Raw genomic sequence first — 16,648 nt, forward strand, 5'->3', positions numbered from 1 at the left:
CAGAGTTCAGAACATTCCAGTGATATTTTATAAAAACTGAGAAAATTTGCTACCAAAGCTCTTTAATAAACTCATACATAAATATTAACCTCAAATACGCTTCTTATTCACCAGCTGCTCATTTCAATTTCCATTCCACCTTAAATGGTGCTGCAGTTACACTATGGTGCCTTAAACATAGAATACATTTTCAAATTTCACATTGATGAATGTGAAGCTCAATAAAGCTCAAAAAATACATACATTTACCTCAATAAATGATCCTTAATCAATAAATACATTAAACTTTCGTTTGGGACTGTTTAACTGTTACTGAACAGCTAATGAGCAGCACAACGAAGCTAATCAGCCACTGGAGCTGTTGAATGCTTTTCACACGCCACCTCCCAAATCACACACTCCTATACTTCACCGACTACACTACTGAGTGCACTTCTAATGGTATATGCACTATTTTGTGCATACAATTTAGTGTGCTAGTATGCAGTTTGGAATATGAACATCATAATGAGGTGGGAAATATCAGACGTTCACTACAACCACAAATAACATGAAATCAAGTCAGTACTGTCAAAGGGTTAACATTGGTTAATGTTCTTTAAAATTTTAAAAAAGCTTTAAAAATATGTTATACTGCCTTTGTTGTATCAGTTATGGCTTTTTTTTTTATCTCATTCAGATGCTGAATGAACTGATGAAATGAAGTTGCTATCCAAATGGTGGCAGCACCAGAGCCAGTTTCTGAGAAGCCTGGCCACTTCTTATTTCCCTCTTTATGTCAAAAACAGGACTCCAAATCAGCAGAGGGTGCCCATGAGTGAGTCCTCAATGAATGGGAGTAAACTGAGCTAAAGAACAAAAGATGTTTAAATAGTTTCTAATCACTTGCCCAGAATGTTCCTTTAATTTTAGAAAGTAGAAGGATGTATTTCACTAAAAAGCACAGAAAACATACCTATATATTTCAGGTTTTCTACAGCAAACAGGTTTTGGGGAGCAGGACGCTGGCTTTACTGCTACTGAGTGCTGATTGGTGGATAACCCGAGTATCTCATTGGTTGTTCGAGTTCACTGACGTCATTAAACTTCTATAACTCAGAAGCGTTTAAAAACCTAACAATGGTGTTAAAATGTTTTACGCTGTTCTGTGGTTCTGTGTTCAGGAAAACATTTTGGTCTTTCATCTTAAAATGTTTAAGCATTTATGAACTATGATCTTACCTAAATGCTCCACATTAACCCAGGTATCTCTCTGCATATGTCTTTATATCCTATTCACCCACTAGGAAAAAACAGTGTCTGTGTGTGTGTGTGTGTGTGTGTGTGTGTGTGAGTAGGTAGTGTATGCCTGTGTGTGTAGCTCTCTCTCCCGCTCTCTCTCTCTCGCACCTTGCTGGTTGATTCACTCTAACCATAATTCCAAACACTTGAGTGTTTCTCTCAAGGAGTACACACTTGCTGAGTGTGATCATTGATTCGTTAGCAGTTTGATCACGGACCGTCCGCTCACTGAGGCTGACAGGTATCAGTTCATGACCGGAGGCCTCTCTCTGAACATTAGACACAAACTGGATAAAACTGCTTAAAGGACGGTAAAGAAAACCCTACAGAATGGAAGTATACAACATGGTGAAAAAATGCTTCTCCTAGACATCTGTGCAACATGCTAGACAATGCCTGTGATTACGCACAGTACAAGTGACCAAGACATATTCTACTGGACAGTGTGGTGAGGCATGGGCAGAGTTGGCCAGAACACTGAATACTCTATCCTAAATCCTAAATGTATTCAGTAAAATGTATACATATACTGAATATATATATTATATATATATTCAGTAATATATACACTATATAAACAAGTACAAACATATTTTCAGAACACTTACATCTTGATGAGGCATATGGGTGATTTTTATTTTTCATATTGTTTCTCGCTGCTACTTGTTAGCAGTACTCTTTCATCATTTCAATGATGTTCTGAAACACTCCACATTGTTTTAATTGTCTGTTTCAGTCCGAGCAAACAATCGCTACACCCAAACAAAAAATCCTTTTAAAAGCTTGTAAATTTCACGATAAAATGAGTAGCTATTTTCAGTTATTTACATATATGTAACATCATGCCACCAAACGCACAAGTCCAGTACAACACTGATGCTAAGTAAATATGTTCGCTACTGAGAAAACTGTTCAGTTCAATCATCCCTCAAAAGAGCTCAGTAACAGTGAGATAAATATCTGCCTCAGGCTTTAGCAGGACCCTCGCGTTCCTCTTTAGAGCTTGTCTAATGAGCACGTCTGCTACACACTGTGCAGTGATTTTAAAACCAACAACTGATGGTGTTTTTTTTAGGCTTTGTGTGCTTTTTAGTGTAGTTCTTAAGCATTCTAAAAGGATTTTTCCAAATGTAACTGTATTCTGAATGTTGCCTTTTCAAAATGTAACACAGGATGAATACAGATACTTTATTTATTACAAACTCTGTACATATACTGAAGTGCATGCAAACCCTAAGCAGACTGATAAATCAATGTAATGATCAGTCATTACTGTCAGTGTTATTGAGCTCTGCTAAAGCCTGAGTAGACTAATAAATCAAAGTGATGATCAGTTATTAATCTCAGTGTTACTGAGCTCTGCTAAAGCCTGAGTAGACTGATAAATCAATGTGATGATCAGTTATTAATCTCAGTGTTACTGAGCTCTGCTAAAGCCTGAGTAGACTGATAAATCAACATGATGATCAGTTATTAATCTCAGTGTTATTGAGCTCTGCTAAAGCCCGAGTAGACTGATAAATCAAAGTGATGATCAGTTATTAATCTCAGTGTTACTGATCTCTGCTAAAGCCTCAGTAGACTGATAAATCAAAGTGACCAGTTATTACTGTCAGTGTTACTGAGCTCTCTTAAAGAAATTATTAAACTAATAATCTATTTCAGTAGTGGACATGCTCACAAGTGACAGGTTTAGCATCAGTGTTGTACTGGACAGCAGTGGACTAAAACAAGTACATACAGGTACCTACATAAGACATACATAAAATAAACAATACACAAACATTCTGAGTAAAATAAATGATGTATTGGAGATACGCCCAGTTTTCAAGTACTGAACTACACATAGACATCATGTATAGCTAAAAGAATTGAGCAGCTAATAATGTAAGCATAGTTATGAAATATGTGTAGTGCAATAAGTTAAAGTGCATAGGGGCACTGACTACAGTACAGGAAAGTGGGAGAGATTCTTATTCAGAAGGATATGGGAGCTTTATATGGGAGACACTCACAGCTGTTTCTACCATTTTACAAATGTCTTTGAAAACCTGCACTGCATGTGAAAGACTGTGAGTCTGGAAAGATGCACTAGTTGAGTACTTCAAATTCTCAAAAACGAATGGTGCATTTCTTGGCTGCATACCACGTATTGAAACCTTTTGTACCAACTGATGCAGATCCAATATACACATTTTTAAAGAATAACTAAGCTTTATTATTAAAAACTACTAAAGCCATCAAGCTCAAATCAATCTTCTACCCCACAGGAAGAAAAACACAGCTAACAACATCATATCACACAACGTGAATGAGGTGTGCTATCACAGGATAGATTTGTTAATGCTTTACATCCCCCTCAGAAATCTGATCTAAAATTTTCACCATGATACTGATACCCATTGATACCAATATAGCATCTCTAAATACTGTACCACACTATCTATACCACACCAAGTGCTATTAAAATTTATTAAGAATTTAGCTACACATCCATTCAGATGCATAGTGTTGAGATGTCACCGTGGAAGGATGGACAAAAATACCTGTGACTTGTTTTTGATCTGAAGCAGCTTGATTTTCTCTCTCAAATCTCTCAAATTCTCTCTCATCTCTCAAAGATGATCTATTAGCTATTCTCCTCAGAAATATCACCAGAAAATGAATAACTTGTACTTAATAGCTGTTTTGACTGAAAATTAAATTAAAGGGTGGCCTCTGGTTTTTGCACAGTACTGTACTTATTCCACTTGTTCCACATATTCCATTTATGATGAACTCTAAACTCTGAGCACGAATGTGAAGGAAATCTTCAAAAAAAATCCATCAATATTAAAGTTGATCAATATTAAATCTGGTCTTTTTAACAAAACAACAGAAAATCCCAACTCCTCATAAAAAAGTTTTAAAAAATGTTTAATTAAAATATAACATCATGTTCATCTAAGGTATAACTTCACAAAACTACATCACTGAAAATCTAGCAGATTATATAAAATTCATAATAACATTCAAGTGTTGGATATTACATGATGTGAAGAATTACATTACAAATAAAATACAGTAAGTACAGAGCAGTTCAAAAGTGACCGGAGGTATATCTCCAGAAGGTGTTCACCTTCAACTGCTCTAACTATGACTAAGCTTAGTTCAGGAACTGAGGAATGGAGGGGGCTCTGAATGTGGATGTGTGTATGTATGTGTGTGTGTTTGTGTGCGTGTCTGTGTGTACATGTCTGTGTGTGGTGCTCTTTAGTGCCAGCCATCAAAGTCATGGATTAACACCCCTCAAATCCCCACGAGAACATTTCTTAGGAATGTGTCCAACTCGGTGGATAATCACTCACTGTACTTGTTTCACGCCGTTGCTATAGGAGAAGGCTTACACCACTGTGCAATGTGTGGGACCACACTGACTACAGATTTTATAAGCCAGCCAGAAAGAACATTATTCGCTGGCGCAGCAATCGACGCTTGATGGGGTGGTTGACATTTGATTCTAAATAAAGGCGCTGCAGACACTGATCGGACAGAAATGGTGGTTAATGCCCTCTTGGCAGGATTTAGGATAATAACCCTCAGAATCCACTATGAGGAATTTGCGCACTGATGAGGCGACGTCAGAATCGATGAACCAAATTATATTAATCTACTTGACTCTCTGAAGTTCAGTGGCTCTTCAAAATGTGTCATCTCCTGTTTTCACGGCGGTGTATGAACACGTCTTAAAAACACTCAGCTTTGATTCCCTCAGCATTACTATTAGAAGATGAAGGTGACAACAATCCATCAGAAAGGTGGCTATAAGGTTGACAAAGCGTTCTAAGCTACCTGTTAAAGCACTGATACAGCACATACAATCCAATCAATATTACCCACCTAGGTTAAAAAAACAACGTATTTTCTTAAACATTAATGTCAAACTAATCGTCATATAAATCTGTTATTAATGCAAACATATGTAAAGTGCAAGGAGTAAGAACAGTAGGGCGTAGTCTGTAGAAATGACCACAAAATGCTGAGCAGATTTCTATATTTTTTCAGTTTACTTACATGTACGTTCTGGAGTGTTAAAAATAAATGTAAAGAATATTAGGTTGCTAGGTTGCATGGACTTCTGACATTTTGTCTGTTGCTTTTATTTCTATTTCAGAAATGAGGGTGTGCTGGTTAGCTAGCTCACAAAAAGAAAACTGCCATCTCTAAGTCAGTATCACAGTGATATTACCTATTCAACTTGCATTGTTCATACAGGGTTCATTCAAAGATACTTATATATAAATATACATATATATTTTAAATCTCGCCGACTTTCCAGTTACACCTGGTTCAGCAGCAAAAAATCTTGGCGTCATGATTGATTCAGATTTATCATTCGATCAACACACAGGCAGCATTACTAGGACAGCTTTTCTGCATCTTCGCAACATTGCAAAGATAAGAAATGCCCTATCCCTGCGTGATGCGGAAACACTAGTACATGCCTTTGTTACTTCTAGGCTAGACTACTGCAACGCACTACTGTCAGGATGTACGAGCAGGAATTTAAGCAAACTCCAATTAGTCCAAAATGCTGCAGGCAGGGTCCTCACTAAAACTAGAAAATATCAGTCCAGTGCTATTTTCACTTCATTAGCTGCCTGTTAAATTCCGTATTGATTAGAAAATTCTTTTATTGACGTATAAAGCCCTACATGGGCTCGCTCCTGAGTACCTGCAAGACCTTATTTCCCATTACGAGCCATCACGACTACTCGTGACTCGAATAGTTCCCAGAAATCATAAGGCTGCAGTTGGGGGAAGAGTCTTTTCTTATAAAGCCCCCAAACTCTGGAATGATCTTCCAGAAACTGTTCGGGACTCAGACACAGTCTCAATCTTTAAAGTTAGGCTGAAAACTCACTTGTTTAGTTTAGCTTTTGGTAGGTAATGTTCCCCCTTAGATAAAGGCAGCAGATCCAGGGGTCCATGGACACAGGGAATTATATTAAACTGAGACGCTGGTGCTGTCGTCCCACTGCTCGCACACGGTCACTCAGGTTTGTGGACGGTGGAGCGGAGGGATGCCGAACTGTTTCAGAGTGCTGCCGTGTCTGTGTGTCCTTCTGGTTCTCTCCTTTTAGCTAAGCTGTCATAGATCTGCCGGAGTCGTTAGCCACTCTGTAAATGTTTACATCCCCCTGTTTTATGTACAAACAGACAGAATAAAACTAATTCCATCTCCCTGCTTTTTTCCGAGTATACAATCGCCCACATGTCCGGCCGGATACTGAAGGACGACTGACTGTTGAGCCCTCCTGCTACCCACTTCAGACCAGCTGCCCACGCCCCAGCTACCATCACCTGCCTTGGACTAGCTGCCCACCCTACACTGATGTTCTCATAGACTCCTATCTATTCCTTATACCAATATTACTGCTATTAATATTAGTAGTATAATAATTTGTAGGTAGTTTGTCAAAAAAAAAAAAGTCAAAAATAGCTGAAGCATTAAGATTTCCCTTCACTGGAACAAAGAGGTGGCATCCTATGACAGTGCCATGTTTAGAGTCACTGAGCTCATCAATACAACCCATTCTACTGCCAGTGTTCTGAGTGTCAAGGCTGCAAAGGTATGCGCTTAATTTGATCACCTAATTAGCAATGGTGTGGTTGCTGTCCCAATACTTCTGTCCATGTGGTGTATATGCTCATGCATGATTTGTGCCGACATGCCAGAGCAGCTTGGTTTTACATATTTAAAGAAAAAAAATCTTTTAAGATTATGTCAAGGTGCTGTATCCATATTTTTGACTCTGCTTGTGCACAACCCTGTACTGCAATGTGTCTGTATTTTCTCTCTTTTAATCAAGTGATTTAAAAGCAGAGTGCAAACACCACCAAGACAACTAATCGATAACAAGATTCATTGCCATTTTTTATTATTGATGTTATCGGTGATGTCGATTAGTTGTTGCAGCTCTAGTTCAGATGCAGCTTAAGTTCCAGCGAATATCAATACTGCAAAGACCACTTCAGCTAAAGCAGATATCTAAGGGTGAGGGCTCCGTCAGCGCTCTCTCTCGTGCCCGAAATAGCAGAAGTGAAAACAGTACAAGCATATTGCACACATTCCTCATCTTCCGTCAACATTTCAGTCGCTGGAGGTTTCTGGAAAGCTCCTACTGACATAATGAGATAAAGATGGTGAGCAATCTTGCCCAGAGATCGGAGGAATTTTGTTTTGCTGTTTTGCATGGGAAGAAGGGACTTCTTCAAAGCCCTCCGTTTGTTCTCCCAAAACAAGCATTCCAAAGAAAGTCGAGACTACAAGATGTTTTATTTGGTCCCTTACGCGGAAGAGGTGTACAGTGAATATAATGAGCATCATACAACACTCTGTGGAATCCTAGAGAAAGGAAAAGATCTGCGATGAGGTTTGCATTAAGCAGCCTTTCTGTTCAGTGACCCATCATTAATTATCCACTAATGCAAAAGCAATAAAATGGCGTGGCTGCTGCAAAATCACACTTCTTTATTAGCTTCATCTGTCTTATAGTCTGGGCCTTTTTTGCTGAGACTGTTCCTTTTTTGACACCAGCACGAAAAAATAGTCACCAAACAAAACCCCTTTGTGCTTGTAATTAAGTGGAACACCCATAGTGCTGAGGTCCAGAAGTGCAGTCATAAATCCAGTACAGCTGCATCAGTCACTGCTACCGAATAGGGGCCACGCGGGTGCCACCATATCATACTTGTAGCACAACAAATCAAGTCTGCACCAACAGGCGCAGCGGTTTACCCCCAATACATCACTCCCGCTACATTTACTTATGTCTTTTCCACTGGAGCTGAACGTAGAGCTTTATGTCTGACTGTCAGAACAATTCGTGGCTAATCGTTTTCACACCCTTCACCCCAGTGGGGTACGATTTATCTGTCTGTGCTTGGATATAGCACCGCTTAACCACACAGGCAAAAAGAATGCCATTATCAAACGTTTTGAGAAGCCTAGTGCTTTCAATACTGCTTTATGTCTCAGCCCCCCCCCTTAATTTTAATCCCAGGCCTTGTGGACTCACCACTCCATGCAACACAGGCTATGTATATACATCTAAAGTTCTATGAGCCCGGTTATCTACTATTCCTCAGATATCCAACCCATACATGCACAGAAATTAAGCCAAAATATAAAAAAGACACGATATCAAAGCATAACAAAAAAGTAAACTAGAAATTTACTGAAAGAAATTAATTCCCACTTCCTGCTATGTTGGTTACTATGGTATCCCAGGTGGTTGCGAAGGCGTTGGGTAAGACTTTATTTGGATGGTCCACTGTAGACGCTTTGTTAATGCTCAGCACATCTTTAAATAACATACAATTAAAACAAGTTCAGTGTGAAAGATTTTATTAAATCTAACACGAAACCTAACCCTAATCCCAATCTCAAAACAAAATTTACATCTTTCTCTGATCCTAATCTTTAAGGTGTTGATAATCAACTGAACATCACCAGAAAGTTGTGCCATGGCACATGGTGCCATGGCATATGGGGCGTTTATTTAGTTGTTTGTTAGGAGTTCCAAAGTGTTAGCTGCATGCTGTTGAATATGAATGGGACTTTATAGGCAGAACGAGGGATGAAAAAATAATACACAGAGGAGTGCAGCTCAGTATGGCTGTGGGTTAGACTTTGGGGATCTGCGTTGGTAAATGCATTTTATTGTCTGTTGGCTGTAGGGCAACAAAGTAATGATGAAATGAATGGAATGAAACAAGGGATGGGAAAGCAAAATGACAAACAGATGAGTGCTGGTCAGAACAACATTGAATTCATGCTTGGTGGCCTGCCCTGAGATAGTACACACGAAATGGTGTCTTTCGGTCGAGGTCGTGCATCCAATTAAAGCCTGAATCACATAATCAGACCAGACAATCTGGAGTTGGAATAGAGTTGATATCTTGAAAATGGCAGTACGAGTTATGTGGCAAAAATCTGGAAGAAAAATATGAAGAGAACAATATAATTGCTTTGTGTTTTGTAATGTGCAACCATAATAATGTCTATATATAACTATAAGAAGAATAGAGGAAGATAGTGCACAATTGTGTGTATGCATACTGCTAATTAAAAGCTGGTGTTTCCTTTTCCCCTTGTTTTGTGATATTATGCACCTTCTGGAGGTAAAAGAAAAATAAAAAGCACACAAACAATTAGAGTAATGACTGTAAAACATGCACATGTACACAATCAAGATGCTGATGAGATGGAAACTGGATTTAATGGGAGACTGAATTAATAAATGAGGTCCACTCTTTGTTGTGATGAGCACTTAGTGGCACATTTCAGTTGTTTATCCACCTAATAGGCTTAGCAGCAGCTAATATGAAAGCATCAAGCACATCAATAGACCAAGGGATGAGTTCCTAGCATGTGCTTATCAACAGTGTAAAAATCAGTTTACAAACATAAACTCAAGAAATCAGGTTTTGCTCTGTCTGCTGTTATACAGAGATCTCTGAATTTGTCATATACGTTTGATGGCGGACAATAACAAGTATGTATGGTATGAGTAATGTTATTATTTAAGAAAGTAGGCCCATGTAGTACTCAATAATATTTAATCATAAATTATCTTATCTTACTAAGATTAAGTGACCCTTATGAGTCCCACAACGGACATTTTCACCTCTGCATTTAACCTGTCCGTGAAGTGAAACACCACATACACACTAGTGAGCACACACACACTAAGGGGCAGTCCTATCTGCAGTGCTTGGGGAGCAGCTGGGTTTAGGGGCCTTGCTCAAGGACACCTCAGTCATGTACTGTCGGCTCTGGGGATCGAACCGGCGACCTTCTGGTCATAAGGCTGGTTCCCTAACCTCCAGCCCATGACTGCCCCTTAGCTTACTGCAAATACAGGTAAACAGATACTCTGAGAAAAGCTGTCCGTGACAGCGGTTGAGGAACCCTTGCAAATGTGACAAATATTTTCTAAGTCTGACAAACTTTGGAAAATAAAATGACAGCAAACACAGTTATAAGATGCCATCATAAAAAGAAGTAAGAAATAGCCAAACTGAAGTTCCATCCTTCTTATGTTTGCTAGGAAATGAACGCATACCAACTTCATTTGTACTGTGCTAACAGGAGCAAAGCTGAGGAGATTTCAGACCATATTTGTTAGCTGATTTGTTGTCATTTATGAGTATAAAACATTTAGCTAGTCTGAACAGGATAAAAGGTGTTATTCATACAAATCTGGCCTATTGATTTTCTCATTTAAGTAGACATAAGTGATTCAGTATTGGGTGCTTCATAGACTAAACTGGGAATCTGTCTATCGCATCGTAGTGAAAGTTATTGTTGGAAATGTATCATCTGTAACATAATTAATTTAATTTAATGTATACATATGAACCAGTTACAGTAACACATTCTAATAAAGTTCACCGATCAGTTCATCGATCGGTTTCACATCAGATGAGTGAATGTACCTGACCTTTTTCTCTCTGATATTTGATTCAAAATTGAAATATGTTTCTGCTGCAAACCTCCTAACCAATCACATCAAATGCATTTTGGCAACCAGTGATGTTATATGACATTTTTTTGAATTTCCAGAGAGACACAGGCTTTTTTTTACTAAATTTAATTGTTAAATTGTGAAAGTTTTAAAGCCAAATAAACATGTTTTTCAGCTTAACCCCTTAAAACTCTAGGCTTGGGGTTCCCAAGTGGCGCAACCATCTAAGCGTTGGCTCTACCATCAGAAGAATGCGAGTTCAATCCCTGGTGCTGCTAGAGCCATCCGTGTCGGCAGTCCAAGAGAGCACAACTGGTCACGCTCTCTGGGTGGGTATGATGCCCCCCCCCAACCACTCAGTGTAATGCTAGTTAGTTCTGATGTCTGTTAGCTGACGTAACAGACCTGGCAGTTGGCCCTTTCCTCTCAGTGCATTCGGCTGTTCAATGATGTGTGCGTGGAGGCCTGTGCTAGCCCTCACCCTCCTAGTGCTGGAAGTGTTGTGTGATTCGGGGAGCCCTAACTAGTAAATTGGAGAGAAAATTGTAAGAATGAAACATGGTTTATTACATACTGAAGCATAATATTCAGTAACTTCAGTGAAAACTGGCTGAGCTGTTCTTATGTTATAGAAGTGTGTAATAAACCTTTGGGCCCTGGCCATTTAAGGGGTTAATACACATTTGCATCACTTAAGTAGCAAAAACTACACAAAATCTTCAACAATGTCCTTCAGCACTTGCTTTAGCTTTAAAAACAATAATTGCACCAGCGAAACAGCCACAAACACACAGTGTTTAGATAACTGTGTAAGATATCAACACATTTCGAATTCCATACTCAACTATAGAGAAGCGGAGCTGCTATGTCACGTGTGTACTGTGTGTGTATCCTTGTGAATTCCCAGAACAGATCTACACTACATCTGCAGAGTCAACCAGACTGCATGTCCTGAATACATGTAAACCATTTTGTTCTTTTTTTTTATCTGTTATTTGGTAGTCAATCAGTAAACACCATCCAGTAGATTCAATCAAAGCAGGAATTCAGCTTTAGAGAAACATTTGACTTCAGACTTTCAAAAAACAAGATTTTTGCTCAAGATGAATTACTACAAATGCTTTCTGAGAGCAGAAATGATTAGGCAGGAGATACTTGAGAAAAGACAGAAGTGTGATGTAGTGCCATATACACTGCTGTGAAAACATATTTGCTCTTTTCCCAGTTTCTTCTTTTTTTGCATATTTGAGACCTGAATGTTTCAGATCATCAAACAACTTTTAATATTAGACAAAGAGAAGCCACGTAAACATAAAATGCTGTTTTTAAATGACAACCTCATTTAATTGAAAGAAAAATGCAGTTTAGCCTTTCCTGGCACTATGTGAAAAAGTTATTGCCCCCTTAGCTACAGAATCAACCAGTTAACCAAATTCAACTGACTACTGGGTTCAGTTTCACAAGACATGATTATTGTCAAACCTGCCGAATCTAAACATCACTGAAATACAACCTGGTTGGCAATGTAAACTCTACACTCTCTCAAACAGCAGCACATGATGCCACGTTCTAAAGAGAAGCAAATACAGATGTGAAACAAAGTCAGTAAAATCTACCCACCTGGAAAGGGTTACAAAGCCATTGCTAAGGCTTTGGGACTCCAGCGAACCACAGTGAGAGTCATTATGTACAAATGGAGAAAATTTGGCATAGTCGTGAACATTCCAGTAGCGGCTGGCCTACCAAAATTTCACCAAGAGCTCACTGACAAGTTGCAAGGCACAAAACACTGCAGACCAAAAAGATCACAAAGGCTCATCTTGCATTTTCCAATAAATATCTAGAAGATCCCCAAAAACTTCAGGTATAACATTATGTGGATGGAGGAGTCAAAGCTGGAACTTTTTGGAAGACATGGGTCTCTTGACATCTGGCATAAAGCTAACACTGCATTCTGCCAAAAGAACATCTCAACAATCAAACATGGTGGTGGTAGTGTAATGATCTGGGGCTGCTTTTCTTCTACAGGACCTGGATGGCTTGTCATAACTGACGGAACCATGAATTCTGCTCTCTGTCAGATATTCCTGAAGGAAAATGTCTGCCCGTCATTTTGCGGGCTAAAGCTCAAGGTGTAGCTCTTGGGGCAGTCATGGGCTGGAGGTTAGGGATCTGGCCCTGTGACCGGAAGGTTGCCGGTTCAATCCCCAGGGCCGACAGTCCTTGAGCAAGACACCTAACCCCCAACTGCTCCCTGGGCGCCGTGGACAGGGCTGCCCACCGCTCCGGGCAAGTGTGCTCACTGCCCCCTAGTGTGTGTGTTCACTAGTGTGTATGTGGTGTTTCACTTCACGGATGGGTTAAATGCAGAGGTGGAATTTCCCCGGTTGTGGGATCAAAAAAGTATCACATAACTTAATAGCTGAGTTATGCAACACACAAGTGCAATTACGAATGTCTCAAAAGAAACAAATTAATGTTTTGGAAGAGTTGAGTCAAAGTCCTGACTAAAATCCCCTTGAGATGCTGTGGCAAGACCTTAAACAGGCAGTTCAGGCTCAAAAACCCTCCAGTGCAGCCCAATTAAAACACTTCTGTAAAGAAGAGTAGGCCAGAGTACAGCAATATATAGGACTCATCACAAGTTATAACAAATGCTTCACTGCAGTTGTTACTGCCAAGGTAGCGTGACCAGTTATTAGGTTTAGGGGGGTGGCAATTCCTTTTTCACAGGGGTGATTTAGGTTTTTAATAAATCTTATCGTAAATAAATGGAACGATAATTTAGCTGCATTTTCTGTTCACTCATGCTGTCTTTATCTTACATTAAAATCAGTTGGATAATCTTAAACATTAATGTGACAAATTTGCAAAAATAAAGATGTCAGGTGAGGGGCGAATACTTTTTCAGAGCACTGTAGCTTCATAGCAGTACGTATCACCTGTAAGAGTAAAACACTTCCTCACAATGCAGTAAAAAGTGGTTGGAGATCTGTACAGGTACACAGCAGAGACTTCAAATGACCTTTAAAAGTTCATAAAGTGATTTACTGTTTGGATTATTCATTCAAATTGATTCGTTCTGGATGGTTTTGTTCTTTGGTCATTTGCAGTTTTATATATTTTTTGCCAGACTATTTCTGTCTTTAACATTTTATATTTGTGTTCAGTAGCTGGTAATACTTAAAAGCTGAGTTGCAGAATATAATGACATGAAGCACTTGCAGACACTTTATTGTAACAAAATGACCTTGTGAACAGTTTTGCATTTATTAGGCCGAGGCTGACTCGAACAAGCAAGCACAGACAATAGATGACAGAGCTGTAAGTGTGTACATAACAAAACCATGCAAGAGGAAAGATGAATGTATAACATCCTACTTATACAAGAAAAAATTCTGTCACAATAAAGAAGTAATGAGTGTATTTATGATGAATTATGATAATTATCATGATAATTATGGTAATTATGATAAATGAAAAAAGAAACAGTTACATAAGTTCTTTGGGAAAACCAATAAGAGTTGAGCACACATCAATAGTTTTGCCTAAAGCTGCAAGAAGCCCGGTGCTTGGTTGCTCATGTATTACAATATGTAAAGTATCAGCAACCCTACTGTTTAATAAAGGAAGAGAGGATTTAACCAAACTTCTAGAACCGTTTCTGCAGTTGTAAGCGTGGCAAGGACAAATCTGCACATGGAAACGAGAGCCACAGTAAAGAGTCACCATTCAAGCCAATACTTTGCAGTAATAACAAGGTACTGTATGTACAGGGACCACTTCTAGGCTTAGTTCTTAAAGGGTTAAAGCACCTTTGGGCCTAAAAGAGTTTCAATAGGTGATTTCAACAACAGTTTGGAAACAAAAACTGTGAAATCTTTAGGCAGAGCTTGCCCGTCACGCCAAGAAAGACACTCTGATGAACATCAAGCTGAAGTTGAAGCTATACTTGCCCAAAGTATTAAAGCATTAGTAGATTTATAAAACCTTTTTATTCCTGAAAAGTACCAGCAAAATCAAACCTCACAAAGGAAAGCAAGATATTCTAAAACCTCTTATAGGCAGCGCACCTGACAGATGTACAGCAGTATAACATTACTACCTTACTTCAGCATGATGTCAACATTGTGACAAAAAACTGCAGCCTGTTCCTTCCGACGCCGTCTATTCTGTGGCGGAAAGAGCAGCAGCAGTTTCTCCCCCACACCTGAACCAGCAGACTCCAGAACTGGAGCGCGTGTCACACGCTAAATATAGACGCCACCAAGAAAGAAATTAGTATGAGTTAGCGAGAGTGGGCAAAAACGCGCTAGCTTTATCTTGGAGATGTCGTCCTCGCGTCCTGTGAAAGACACCCACATAGAAAAATGCAGGCTGGACCTACAGTAAAAGCTGATAGGAATGTAAAAAGAAGGTTCTTTGTTTAGTGGCTAAGCTTAAAAGAAAATGAAGCCTCTCTAGTTTGAAACAAACTTTCAATAGTCTACACACAAAATTGCTTTTGGTTTTCTTTAAGTGGTTTACTTTCTGTATCAAGGTAAAATAGCAGTGGTGAGACAATGTATCTTGAAAAACATCTTCCTTGAAGGGGAATTTCAATTTTTTTCTGGTAGTGGTTAAGTTGTAAACAAAATCAAGAGTGGTTTGATGTGAAATGCTCCATTCTAGAGAAACCTACAGAGTCAGAAGTGTTGACAGTGGTGGAGACAGGAACCAGACATAAGAAATGTAATTTTTTTTAAAGCATTGTTTTTTACGATAGATTTGAGAAGGTTTTGGCCTTATATGTCTCTTTGTGTGTTGTAGACATCACAACCCCTGGTTTTTATGACCAAAACTGTAAATAAATCTGACCACTCCACATCAAACCACAAACCACTTTGAACCACTTTGTTCACATCTCAACAACTGAATTAGACAGAAATCTTGAAAAATCAGTGGAATTCCCCTTTAACCAGACCCTGCCCAGGTGAAATCCTTGAAACTGGTAAGTACCTGAACTCAAAAAAAGCAGGTGTAGTCTAGACTTTGCACCATTTTACTATGCAAAAACAGCAGAAACTAATATAATCCAACTCAAAATGATCTGAGGCTTATGCAGAAATGACTTCTAAGCTCTACCACATGTGGCACTAAGCCACTAGCACAGCAGAGCTATTTCTAAACAGCATTTATGGCATTTCCCAGTAGAGGAGCAGCAAATCTGAAAGCACATCCACAGGTAAGAGAGGCGTGGGTATGCTAAAGCATTATTAAACTACCTGTGTGTGGGTAGCAGGCAATATGTGCCAGGCTGAAGAACGACACACACCTCCACAGTGTGCAGAGCCACACACTGTTTGGACAGAAGGCCAAGTGGAGCAGGTCTCCATGGAGTGCAGGCTAAAGCGTCTCATTATGGCAATGAACAAACAAAACGCAGCCTGAGGCCATTCAATTACAGCAAAAACACATCAACAACAAAGCCCCCAGTGCCACAGCTAGGGCCACTTGAGTTCCTTTACATAACTCCCTCATAAGAGCAGCAGTCTAACTTAGAACTGAGCTTTTCGACCTAGAGATAGGTCACATGGGCAAACATCTGCACTATGTTTTGGTGCATGCAAAAGATCCAAATCTTTGACAAAGAACATCACAAAGAAAAGACGCTTTTGAAGTATACTAGTAAAGTTCCCAAGTTAAACTTCAGCATCACCATGATGAGTAGCCCTGTTTTAATATAATCAAGGCAAAGGAAGACAAAGTTTGAGATCAATATTCCTATGAAAAGTGTACAAGATTGATAAATGAATTAACTGAAATTCCTTTCATTGATCCAAAAAGTGCATCAAAGTGCTGAAGCTGTAGGCCGT

General features: G+C 39.2%; 1 protein-coding gene across 1 annotated transcript in view; it reads right to left on the reverse strand.

Annotated features, from left to right (window-relative positions):
- gstcd (glutathione S-transferase, C-terminal domain containing) overlaps positions 1 to 16,648 on the reverse strand; it is a 151,618-nt gene that overhangs the window by 22,400 nt on the left and 112,570 nt on the right. The window lies entirely within an intron of this gene.

This window comes from Pygocentrus nattereri, chromosome 5 (genome assembly GCF_015220715.1).
Source record: "Pygocentrus nattereri isolate fPygNat1 chromosome 5, fPygNat1.pri, whole genome shotgun sequence".
Lineage (NCBI taxonomy): Eukaryota > Metazoa > Chordata > Actinopteri > Characiformes > Serrasalmidae > Pygocentrus > Pygocentrus nattereri.